Below are 12,755 nucleotides of genomic sequence, written 5' to 3'. Positions count from 1 at the left end.
GTTTTTAATGTTTTCGTTGATATTGTTATTGGTGTGTTTGCCACCTTGGGCTGCTTTGGGAGGAAATGTGGATATAAATGGAATTCTCCTCCTCCTTCCTGACTAAAGGAGGCAGGGGGAGGAAATGGAAATCCAAGCAGAGGAAAAATGCAATGGAGTATCCTGGGAGAGGACATGACAGTCAGTCAAACTGAAACACTGAACAGGAGCGTTCCATGCTTCTACATTTGGCTGCAGATCTCACTTCTGTCCCCCTGCTCCATTTTTAAGTCTCCAGCTGTGATCTAGGGGGAGAAATGCACTAAAAACGAAGCCAGTGACAAATCATCCTCAATATAAGTTTCTTCTTCTTTTAAAATATTTGTCTGCTGGAAGCTTTACGTTCCAGTAACTTTCTCTTTCTAATCGAAATGTGTCCTAAACGGGAGACCTTATTTTGTATCTCAAGATAAACATTGCATTAAGGGAGGTGGAGGAAAATAAAATAAAAAATCTAATATGAACGAGAAGAAAATCAAAGAAGTGAAACTGAAAGTGACAGCAAAGATGGCGAGGCCAGGGGTGCGGGGGAGGGAATCAGTTTTGTATCAACAGGAATGCAATAAGCCTGAGAAGTGGAAGAGCAAGCTATCTGGAAATCTAGTAAAAACAAATAAACTCTCCTTCCTCGACAGGCCACAACTAAAGCTTCCAGAGTCAGGAGAGTCGAGCAGAAGATGGAATGAATGAGTAATAAACAGAAGTTTGGACCCATCCCTCCAACAATCCAGTGCCAGGCAGGAACAGTGGCCAAAGTGAGCGGAGGAATTGATGTGACTCTTACCTTTGTAGTACAAGGCTACTACTTCGTAGGCTACATACCAGCTATGCAAAAACTAGAGTTTTCTACATACACACACCTCTCCATCCTCCATCTAGGCAAGCAGGAGGCACTATCACAATTCAAGGACACATTTCAGAAAGGCAAGAGTACTCAGAGGAAGAATGGAGCAAGGCCAGTGATGGGTGTGGCATGAGGATAGTTCTGAGAACCAGTGAGAGAGGCCCAGGAGGCCACATTTCAGCCCCAAGCCTGAGATACTATGCCCCTGGTTTAAAGCTCTGGCAAGGAAATGGATGTTCTCTGCCTGCCTTGAGGCAGTAGGGGGCCACCATCATGGTCTATGGATGCAAATGCCAAATGGTGCTATTGCAATTGTGCAGGGTCTCTAAATAACACACAGTTGTCAAGAATGACAACTGGGCAGCAGACCTGAGAACACTCGCCTCATCTCCTTCTGAAAGTTTTATTGGTGTTTAGTTCTGCCAAGTATCACACATAACTTTCCGCCTGAAACATCTGTTGGCATCATTCAGAAATGAAAACATCTGGCACCCTAATCTCATGCCCAGGCTTTTGTTACCTACATTAATCACTCCTGGGAAAGAGTTGGAAAGTGTACCAATTTTTTGTAAAATAGATTTATAACCCCTTCATCCTCAAGGTCTTGGTAAAACAGGGGTGGGGGGAACTATTCCAGCTCACAGGCCACATTCCCTTGCAGGTGACCTTCTAAGGGTTGCATGCCAGTGGTGAGCAGCGCCAGAAGCAAAAGTGGGCAGAGTAGCAAATAATTTTCCCCGTCACACAGTGGGTGAGTTTCTATACATGCCTGCACACCCCTTTTTGTATCTTTTATCTAGGGAAGCAAGAGGCATTAACAGAGTTGAAGAACAGATTTCAGCCAGGCAAAAGCACTCAAGGATGGTGCGAAATAAGGCTGGGGAGCAGGTGTGGCCTGGGGAAATTTCCCCCTGAAGATTGTACTGAGAGCAAGCAGTGTTTTTGCACAGGGGAAGCACACTGGACAGGCAGATATCCAAAAGGTCTGGACCACAGAGTTCCAAGGGCCAGATGGAGAGGACTGGAGGGCCACATTTCTCCTCCAGGCCTGAGGGTCCCCAGCCCAGGCCTAGTCAATGAATCCCCTTTCCACAAAAGGGCCAGGAAACCTCTACTGTGAGCTTCCCTTGCAAGAATTGCCTTCCTCCTTCTTCCTTACCTTTGGGGAAATGAGGACCTACAACTTTCCAGCAATTGAGGGCTGAGCTACAATGGAAGGAAGAAAGAAAGGAAGGAAGGAAGGAAGGAAGGAAGGAAGGAAGGAAGGAAGGAAGGAAGGAAGCCTTCACAGTGTGAATCTGCTGGGATTGCATTATGTGAGGCTGCAACTGAATGCTTGAACAGTCTCTTGCATGAAAGAAAGCCACTTTTAGATGAAGAAAAGAACCCCAACAAGGAGAAAGCTAGCATAAGGGCATTTCATTTTTCACTTGCACAGATTTTCTGATGAGACCACATATTACCCTCCTGCATTCTGAAGTGGTACATTCCACATGAAGCTGCCTTGTACAGAGTGAGTCAGACCATCAGTTCATGCAGTGTGGTCTAACACAAGAGTTTTCTCAAGCTGATGCCCTCTGGACATGTTGGATTACAACGATAATCATCCCTGGCCATTGGTTATACTAGCTGGGGCTGATGGGAGTGGGGAGTCCAGTGCTATCTGGAGGGCACTATATTTAGGGATATCTGCTCTGACTGAGATTGAACGTCAGATCTTTGCAGAGGGGGAAAACCAATTAAAACAGAACAAGGAAGCCTATTGAGTCTCTGCCAGAAGAGTGTTCCATGTCATGGGAACAGGAATACAAAATGCTTGACTTCCAGCTGAGCCTGGTTGTGCCTCTACAACAATGGGGACAACTGAGAGTGCTCCTTCAGATAATCTCAGTAATTGAACCAATGGTCCTTAAGGTAACCTGGATCCAAGCTGTTCAGGACTTTGTAGAGCTACTCAAAGCCTTGTATTTGATCAAGTGGCATATGGGCAGCCCATGCAGATATTTTAGCAGAGGTGTCACATCCTGTTGGCCAACTGTCCCCACCAGCAGTCTATGCTAGTTGAAGCTTCTGAACTAGGTCCAAGGGCAGGCCCAGCAGATCACACTGCTGCAACTATGCCTCAAGGTTACCATTACATGGACTACAGCGGCCATGTTATTCTGATCCATATACACCAATGCTGGCAAACAAGATGGCGCTGGTTAAAAGCACTCCAAGCCACCGAAGTCCCATGGGCCTCTAGTAACAGAAATGCCACATATCAGATCTGTATATCAGTCATTTAACTAAAATAAAAAAATTCCTTCCAGTAGCACCTTAAAGACCAACTAAGTTAGTTCTTGGTATGAGCTTTCGTGTGCATGCACACTTCTTCAGATACACTGAAACAGAAGTTGCCAGATCCTTCTATATAGTGAGAAGGTGGGGAGGGGTATTACTCAGAAGGGTGGTGGGAATGGGAGATTGGCAGATAGCTGAGATGAGCCTGTTGACGACTCTTAACGACTGTAATAGGTCTTACAGGAAAAGGCAAGGGGTGAGAAGGTGATAAATGGCTAGTCATGTATATCGAGATAAGAATCCAATGTCTCTGTTCAGAACAGAGGTGCTACTGGAAGGAATTTTTTTATTTTGACTAAGGCAGACCAACACGGCTACCTATCTGTAACTGGAGTCATTTAACTGGAACTGAGGGGTCTTCTCAAGGGCTGTCACATGGAAGATGGAGCAATCTTGTTTTCTCCTGCTCTGGAAGGTAGGAGTTCAACGGCTTCAAGTTACAAGAAAGGAGATTCCAGCTAAGCATCAGGAATAACTTTCTGACAGTAAGAGCTGTTCGACAGTGGAATTTGCTGCCAAGGAGTGTGGTGGAGTCTCCTTCCTTGGAGGCTTTTAAGCAGAGTTTGGATGGCCATATGTCATGGATGCTTTAGTTGAGATTCCTGCATTGCAGGGGGTCTGGTGCCCTTGGGAGTACCTTCCAACTCTATGATCCTTATGAGGTTCTCATGAAGAGGCAAGGGCATGCTCCTTCATCTCCAGCCTGCATCCTGAACTGAGTTCTCTCCCTTCCTGTCATCAGGATGTAAATGCAATCCTATAGCACAGGCTCATGATCTGTAGCAGAATCTTGGCACATGGAAATGCAAGACTGAACTGAAATGGTCTTGAGAAAAGGTACATGAGGTAGGAATGGAGGGCATTTCACCAGATACCCGAAAGTCTTGGAATGTGCCAATAGCCACAAAATAATAGCGAAAAGTGAAAGATGGAGGATTTTTAAAAAGCAGAGGCTCCTAGCACTACCACTTAACAAGGACAAATGAGACCACGGAGCCTTAAATTTGTCTGAATGTCTAATTCCAGAAGAAAACAGATGACACCTATCTTAGAATCAGTGTTTGGAAATATACAACAAAAGAAGGAATCTTTATTAACACTGGAAATGTACTCTTAAGCTCAGATTTCTTTTTCAACACCCAGCTTGTTCATATCACAGCTCAGTGAACTGTTAACATCACATATTTCTTCTTGTTCTAGTGGTGAGTCCTGGGTTTTTTTCCCTATCTTCATTTTGCAAACTGCAGAAAGATGAGCGCCATTTTTCCTGGTCAGCAAGAGCAGCAAAAAAGGGAAAGAAAGGTGGATAAATGTCTAGGGTCAATGGAAAACAGCAGGTTGCACTGGGTGACATGTATTATCAGCAGCAGCAGCAGCATTAATTTTACAGGTGCCCATTAGAAAATTCACTAATAATTTCATCATCATCATGGAGACTCAGAAAATGACCAGCAACTCAGAAAAGGAAGAGGTTTATTTGGATTGGACACCAGAATTTATGGCATGGATAGGAAACCTGAGGCCTGGGGGTGAATGCAGCCCAAAGGAACTCTTCCCAAGCCACTCTCTCTCTTCAGCTGCACCCCTTCCTGGTCCTGCTCTGCATCTTCCTTGAGTATTTTTTGCCTTACTGAGATGTGTCCTTGAACTCTGACAACTTCTGCTTGCCAGGATAGAGGGTGGAATCTACTCTATGAAGGTAACATTCCCATGCAGATCCTCCCGCCAGTGTCATGGCTGGAAGTCTGCATCGGGTTCCCTCTAGGGATGGATTACTTGAGAGGATGTGGGACATTTCCTTGTGCGAGCATTTAACCCACCATAGGCTCTGAGAGGGTTTACAAAGCAAAACCATATCAATGTTGCCTGGGCACCATTTATATGCTTTTTAAATAAAGATATCATGCTGCATAGTCTTCCTGACAACACATATCTCTATGTGGCAAGGCTACCTTATCAAAATGAGAGCTGATATCTGTCATTGTGTAGACAGTATTGAGCTAGATGGACCAATAAAACAAGGCAGCTTCCTGTGTTCCAAAAGCTGAAGTAGAGCAGGCTCTGAAGTGTTTTTTGTTTTTGTTTTTTGCCTTGAGATGGTTCCCTTCTCTTGGAATCATGGGACAGAAAATGGTGGTGGCAGGAGTGTCCAGGTGGTCTTTGTCTGGCTCTCTCTCTTGTCCTGGAGTCCTCCTCTTAGGACAATTGATGGTGGATGACCTCTTGGTGGGCAGAGGGAATGTCCAACTCATGCAGATACCTCTCTGAGATACTGCCTATAGATAAATGTAGGCTAGGCTGAGCGAGATATATACTGGCCTAGCATTCTTTGTAGAGGAGTAGGGATTTGAAGCAGGGACTCTTCACAAGTCCAACTCTACTCCAGTCACATATTAATGCAGTTGAAGGAAGGGAAAATACCCTTCTACACTGCAGGCAGCATTTTTTTGAATTGACTGGGCTTCTAAAGACAAAAGAGCGGGCTTCCTTCAGCTGACCTTGAAGAGTGTCACAGTTTAAAGTCATTCTCTCCAGCTCTTAATCTTTTCTTCTGACTCTCCCCCTGTCAAAATTCTGCCACGTCCCTTCTTAATCTGTAGGTATAGTGCATTTCAAAGGAATAAAAGAGCTTTCTTTGAAACATGGACTTCAGCTGAGACCCTCCAGAGCCACAGTCTCTGATGGGCAGGCACTGTTGCTGCAGGGTGGTTCAGACTTTCCTCTTTATTTACTTCTCTTTTATGTGCAGATTTATAAACCAATTCACAACCAAAAGCTATCAAAGTGGCGTACCAGGAAGATAAAATCAGTTAAAATACAAAATATGACAAACTACAAGCAATTAAAAACATCTCTACAGTTGTACAGCTGTGTCTTGTGTATGGATGCTCTCTTAGTGAGAAAGCTTGTGCTTTGCCTGCAGAAGGTTCCAGGTTCAACCTCTGGCCTCTCCTAGGGTTAGGAGAGATCAGAGTCTGAAACTCTGGAGAGCCTCTGTCAATCAATGTGGACAAGAATGAGTAAGATTGACCCGATCTCACTTGTCATTAGGCAGTTCCCTAAATTCCTATCTAGTACGGCCCTCTTTCTGAGAACCATGAGGACTGCGATCTTCCTTCATTCTTAGGTGACAGTTGATAACACAGTGGTGGAGCACCTGTTTTGCATGCAGGTTCAATCCCCACCTTCTCCAGGTATGGCTGGGGGAAAGCCTCTGTCTTCATCCCTGGAGAGCCACTACCTTTGGGTTAGATTGACTGATAAGTCTTACATGTGAACCAAACACCCTGTTTGTCAAGCAGATTGTTAATATCTGGAAACAGTCAAGTGGTCTCAACATGGATACTGAAGTTGCCCAACACCATACGGCTAGGAAGCCTCCAACATCAATCTGAGACCTGTAATTAATAACTTTGTGTGCTAATAAAAGATCAAGAGGGTACCAGCTGGAATCCAGTCTCTAATCCACTCATAAGTTATTGATGCTGGTGGTAGCACTCCATCTGCTTCCATAGTGTTTGGTTCCCTGTTGTATTGCTGGAAACTGTTGAGTCTGGATGCTCAGACATCTTAAAGAAATGATGAAAAGCCTCAGAAGGGATTAACACAAGTCATTTATGTTTCAGGGGGGAAGAAACAATGCAGGAAGTCAGATTGCAGCATTATAATTCCCTGTGTCAAGGTGACCTGGCCTTACATGAAGAGAAAACACACCCACCCCTCTACACTGCAGGCTACCCCATTGCTCTGTAGGGTAAGTGGCGTTTGCTGTTGAGGACTGTGGGCAGAGCTGGCTCTGGGTTTTGAGGGAAGAGCTCAGCAAACTGCCCCTTCCCCCCTGAATTCATAGGAAATTAGGATGTTGCTTTATACAGAGTCAGAGCTTCAGTTCATGTAGCTCACCATTTCCTGCACTGTCTGGCAGCAGCTCACCAGGATTTCAGACATGGGACATTCCCATCCCTAGCTGGAGATGCCTGGGATTGAATCTGTGACATTCTGCATGCAAAGCATGTGCTCTATCCCTGACCCATGTCTCGCAGAAGCTATAGGAACACAGGAAGCTGCCTTATACCAAGGGAAACCACTGGACTAGCTAGCTCAGTTGTCTTTGTCCATGGAGTTTTCTTGGCAGGGATATTGGAGTGGCTTGCCGGTTCCTCCTCCAGGTGGATCATGTTTGGTCAAACTCTCCACTATGACCTGTTCATCTTGGGTGGCCCTGCGTGGCATAGATCATAGCTTCTCTGAGTTATTCAAGCCCCTTCGCCACGGCAAGGCAGTGATCCATGAAGGGGAGTGATCCATGAAGGGGGGCAGTGTTCCCATGGACTGCAAGAAGATCAAACCTATCCATTCTGAAGGAAATCAGCCCTGAGCGCTCACTGGAAGGACAGATCCTGAAGCTGAGGCTCCAATACTTTGGCCACCTCATGAGAAGAGAAGACTCCCTGGAAAAGACCCTGATGCTGGGAAAGATTGAGGGCACAAGGAGAAGGGGAGGACAGAGGGCGAGATGGTTGGACAGTGTTCTCGAAGCTACGAACATGAGTTTGACCAAACTGCGGGAGGCAGTGGAAGACAGGAGTGCCTGGCGTGCTCTGGTCCATGGGGTCCCGAAGAGTCGGACACGACTAATCGACTAAACAACAACAACAACAACAGCTTGCTCAGTATTGTCCACAGTGTCTGGCAGTGGCTTTTCCCCTCCTTCCTCAGTAGATGCCAGGGACTGAACCTGGAACCTTCTACATGTAATGCAGGTGCTCTACCACTGAGCTACTTCCCTTCCTTGGTGGGTGAAGAAGAAGAAGAGTTTGGATTTGATATCCCGCCTTTCACTCCCCTTCAGGAGTGAGCCTTCCCAAAGGGTTGTGGGTGGGCGGGCGCTTCCTTTGTAGTAGGGCAGAGTAGTAGGCTGCCCCCACTTTTTAACCACTTAACAAACACTTCTCTGGCAGCATCCCAAATGTTACATTAGTTCAAGGTATTGTGAGGAAAACAAAATGTCGGCTGCTGCAAAAGTATGTTAGTCTCCATTGGTAACTACCATTCCATCTTCCAGCAGCATCCTGGGCTAGCACAATGTCCAGGGCACAGTGGGGGGAAATGCTAGCCACCAGCTCTACGTATCTACCTATCTATTATATCATTGTATCCCAGCTTTCTTCCTCATGGCCTGCAAGGTGGTTTCCAGGTGGTCATCCATCCAGGCACTGACCAAACCTAGAACTGCTTAGCTTTAGCAAGGTGATGCAATTGTGTGCTGTCTTGTGCCTACTCAGCCTTGTCCAGTTTTCCACAGTGTTAGAGTGAAGGCAATTTGTGTGTGAGGGAAGGAGGGAGGAAGGAAAAAAAGAATCAGATATGCCACTGAGCTCTTTTGAGGCAAGGTGAGATATAAATGAATTAATTCATTCAAGCCAGTAATATTTTGAATTCAAAGAATAAATGCTCCCACGGCTTTTAAGGGGTGGGGTGTCACTCAGTGGCAGAGCATATCCTTTGGACTCCAAAGGTCCCAGGTTCAGGCCTCAGCATCGAACCCCGTTGAGTCACTGCCAGTCAGTGTAGACAATAATGAGCTGGCTGTGAAAGACCGCCTGTCTGAAATCCTGGATCAGTAAATAACACTGAGCTAGACGGACTAATGGTCTGGCTTTATGTTAAGGCAGCTTTATGTTCCTAAGTCATTGGAGGACAAACTGGTTGAGCACAATATTTGACCGAGAAGATATTTTAGCAATGTATGACATTGTGTGTGTGTGTTAGAGACAGACAGACAGAGAGAGATGTTCTGTAGAATCTGTGAGAACAGGCTGGTGAACGAGATCCAGCAAAGCTTTTCTTATGTTCTTAATTATCCATAATAAGGGAATGAGTATGTTACGCTGTGTTCCTATTTCCTCCCGTGAAATGTAGAATGTTGTGTTGTACTGGAAGCCACCTTGTACTGAGTCAGGACATTGGCCTATGGAGCTCTGATTGACAGTGGCTCTCCAGGGTTTCAGATGCGAAGGCTCTTCCAGCTGGAGATACTGGGGATTGAACCTGAGGTCTTTTGCACGCAAAGCAGATGCTTTACCACCAAGCTACCACCCTCCCTTCCCTAAGGTGTCGGTGGCATCCCTGTAATTACTTCTTCTCTGTACTCAAATGGCTTCCCAACACTTGGCATCTTTTGCTTTGCTTTTCAGAATCCTCCCAAGCGATTAGAAGACATTGTGGGCTAATCAACCAAGAAATTTAAACATAAAGGCGGCTAAAATCTCTCCAGGAAGTCCATTAAATACATATTTCTCCTTTATGGGCTTGCTATTTATTACTTCATTTTTAAAAATACAATGGGCCGTATCCTTGTGTGGGTATAAACCATCCTAGTTGTGCCAGCTGACAAGATAGCTTTATGGTCTTCCCTTTCTTTCTTGTAATAATGATGTCCTCTGACTTGAAATGGGAGATGGAAACATGTTAACTGGCTTAATGCTGACCTCTGAGTGCCCCAGGAAGTGGAGGCTGGGCCATTAAGACAAACTGGGCATTGTTCCATCCTGTCCTCAGCCAGCCCCCACCTGGCCTGCCTTCATATTTGCAACCAGCTTCCTCCTAGTCTTTAGCCTCAGGGTTGACCTTGTAGAACTCAGCAGGGAGGAAGATGGGACTAAAACTTGAATTTGTTGGCTCTGCCTGTTATTGGTCCTGGCTCCACCTACTATTTGGACTGCCTGCCTTCTCCCCCCCCACCCCCCATGGGCACCAGCCCCCCCCCCCGGGAGTGCGACATGATGCTAGGGTTGCTTCAGAGGCGTAGCAAGGTCAGGTGGTACCCAGTGCAGAAAATTTATTGTCACCCCCCCGCACAAATTGAAATTATTAAAAGGAATAATAATAATAATAGTAATAATAATAATTTTTATTTATTCCCCGGCCAGAGCCGGGCTCAGGGCGGCTAACACCAGTAAAATTAAAATAAAAACATAATAGGGGGGAAAGCGGGGGACCAATTTAAAATACAGGTTAAAATACAATTTAAAATGCAGCCTCATTTTAATAGTAACCCATAGATCAAAACCATAAAGGGAGGGAAACATACGGGTCAGACTGAGTCCAAACCAAAGGCCAGGCGGAACAGCTCTGTCTTGCAGGCCCTGCGGAAAGATAAGTCCCGCAGGGCTCTAGTCTCTTGTGACAGAGCGTTCCACCAAGTCGGGGCCAGTACTGAAAAGGCCCTGGCCCTAGTTGAGACCAATCTAACCACCTTGTGACCTGGGACCTCCAAAGTGTTGTCATTTGTGGATGACAGTTGCAACTGTTATTTTCCGGTTTATTTACTGAACACTGTTAGCATAAGTAGCTTTGGCTTAGCGGCCCAAGAGGTCGTCTGCGGTGCCCGCATGCCCTATAGCCCAACCGCTGTTGGCGGCCACCTCGGCCTCCGTGAGCTCCACAGGCTTCTGTGGGCTTCTGCTTTCTTGGCAGGCCGCTACAGCGGCCCCAAAACCCCAAACGCCGCTGGTGGAGGGCTAAGGAAGTCAGCCTCAGCAGCATCGGGAAGTTGGCCTCGACAGCATCAGCCCTTTCCTTGCCTTCACCCTGCCCCCTGCCTGCCGCCGATTGGCCAGCTGGGTTGGGGGTGGGGCAAAGGTCCCAAGGCAATGAGGGTGGCATCTGAGACACCTCTTGGAAAGGAGCTTCAATAAGTTTATTTGTAAAATACAGTGATACCTCGGGTTAAGTACTTGATTCGTTCCGGAGGTCCATTCTTAACCTGAAACTGTTCTTAAGCTGAAGCACCACTTTAGCTAATGGGGCCTCCTGCTGCTGCTGCGCTGCTGGAGCACGATTTCTGTTCTCATCCTGAAGCAAAGTTCTTAACCTGAAGCACTATTTCTGGGTTAGCGGAGTCTGTAACTTGAAGCGTATGTAACCTGAAGCGTATGTAACCTGAAGCATATGTGTAATGGTTCTAGGGGTTGCTCGTGCGTAAGCCGGTGCAAACACCTGGCTGGGTTGCCTGAGTGAACCTTTTCTGTCCGGACAGCCACTCTCCCATGGCTGTCTCAATCGCTGGCAGAATCCGTCAGTGGGCATTTCTTAAACTTCTTCCAGCAAAGAAGCTCTTTGACGCCTAGTCTCCTCCTACTCTCTCTGCGCGAAAGCCTTCTGTGCAAGGAGGGCGTAGGCAGCGGAGGACCTCTACTCTCCCCGCTGGTCCCCGGCAAGGAGTCATGGACCACCTCGCCACTTCCCCCATCTGCCCCCCTTCTCCACTGGTGCTACACTGATTCTCTTCCCCAGAAGATGGGCTGCCTCTCCCACTCCCGGGACGCTCTCTGGAATCCCTCTGGATTTTGCTCTCTCCCTCCGGCACTGATGGCAGTTCCCTGACAGTATGTAACCTGAGGTACCACTGTACTTATTTTTTCCAGTTTCTCTCACACACACCCTGCCACATTCCTCTGTGTGACCATTCTAGCAAACAGGAGATGTTGAAATTGACAGTTCTTTCTCGATATCCCACAATATATAAGGGTGATTTGGGCTCTGCCCCACTAACTTCAGCCTTCCCTCAGACAGCCCCCACTGGCTTGCCATCTTACTTGCAGCCAGTCCAGCAGGTGACCATAGCTGTCAGCTTCCTCCTACTCCTTAGAATTGCTGTTGCAGACCTCAGCAGGGAGAAGACAGGGACAAAACTAGAATTAGTTGGTTCTCCCTCTCTGTAGCCCTGGCTCCTCCTACTGTTGGTCTCCAGGCCTTCCACCCTACCAGTGCCAAAGTATGCCAACAACCACTATGCTCCTGGGCCTCTCTGTCTCTTCCTTAGGGAGCCAGTGTGGTATAGTGGTTAAGAGCGGTAGACTTGTAATCTGGTGAACTGAGCTTGCTTCCTCGCTCCTCCACATGCAGCTGCTGGGTGACCTTGGGCCAGTCACACTTCTCTGAAGTCTCTCAGCCCCACTCACCTCACAGAGTGTTTGCTGTGGGGGAGGAAGGGAAAGGAGAATGTTAGCTGCTTTGAGACTCTTTAGGGTAGTGATAAAGCAGGATATCAAATCCAACCCCCCCTCCTCCTCCTCCTTCTTCTTCAGGACTCTTCCCCTGGTAACACTACCTCTCCCCAGGCCTTATCACTCACCAGCCCTGCATCGTTGTCAAGTGATTTCCCCTTACTAGAATATGTCACTGAACTGTGATTATGCCTCTTGCCTGTGTGCCAAAACCTCTGACCTTGGTGTAGTTGGAAAGTAGCCCACTGAACAAAGGAAAGGGTCACGTCTGTTGCTCCATCCACTTTTTTTTTAAAATGATATTTATTAAAAGTTTAAGAATTACAGAAAAAAGAGAAAAAGAAAACAACAAAAAATTTGACAAAACATACATTACAATACATAAAAGGAAAAGCATAAAAAACAATACAACAATACAGCAAAAAAACCCACAATAACATTAAAACACACATCCAATGTTCCATATCTTTATCTTTCATTTACTTGTTTCATCGACCTCCTCACACCTCCCTTTTTGT

General features: G+C 46.5%; 2 long non-coding RNA genes across 2 annotated transcripts; one reads left to right on the top strand and one right to left on the bottom strand.

The window, feature by feature from the left end:
- The first annotated feature begins 696 nt into the window (after positions 1–696).
- Positions 697–9,503, top strand: LOC310698682. Its single transcript, XR_014521696.1, has 3 exons — positions 697–794; positions 6,853–6,980; positions 9,424–9,503. It is a non-coding gene; the product is annotated as an uncharacterized lncRNA (long non-coding RNA).
- On the bottom strand, positions 4,285–12,004 carry LOC310698685. Its single transcript, XR_014521699.1, has 2 exons — positions 11,827–12,004; positions 4,285–4,493 (listed from the first exon to the last, which is right to left on the bottom strand). It is a non-coding gene; the product is annotated as an uncharacterized lncRNA (long non-coding RNA).
- Between the last annotated feature and the right edge of the window lie 751 nt (positions 12,005–12,755).

This window comes from Podarcis liolepis, assembly GCF_965112155.1.
Source record: "Podarcis liolepis genome assembly, chromosome: Z".
Taxonomy (NCBI): Eukaryota; Metazoa; Chordata; class Lepidosauria; order Squamata; family Lacertidae; genus Podarcis; species Podarcis liolepis.
This window is presented reverse-complemented; position numbering and strand designations above follow the sequence as displayed.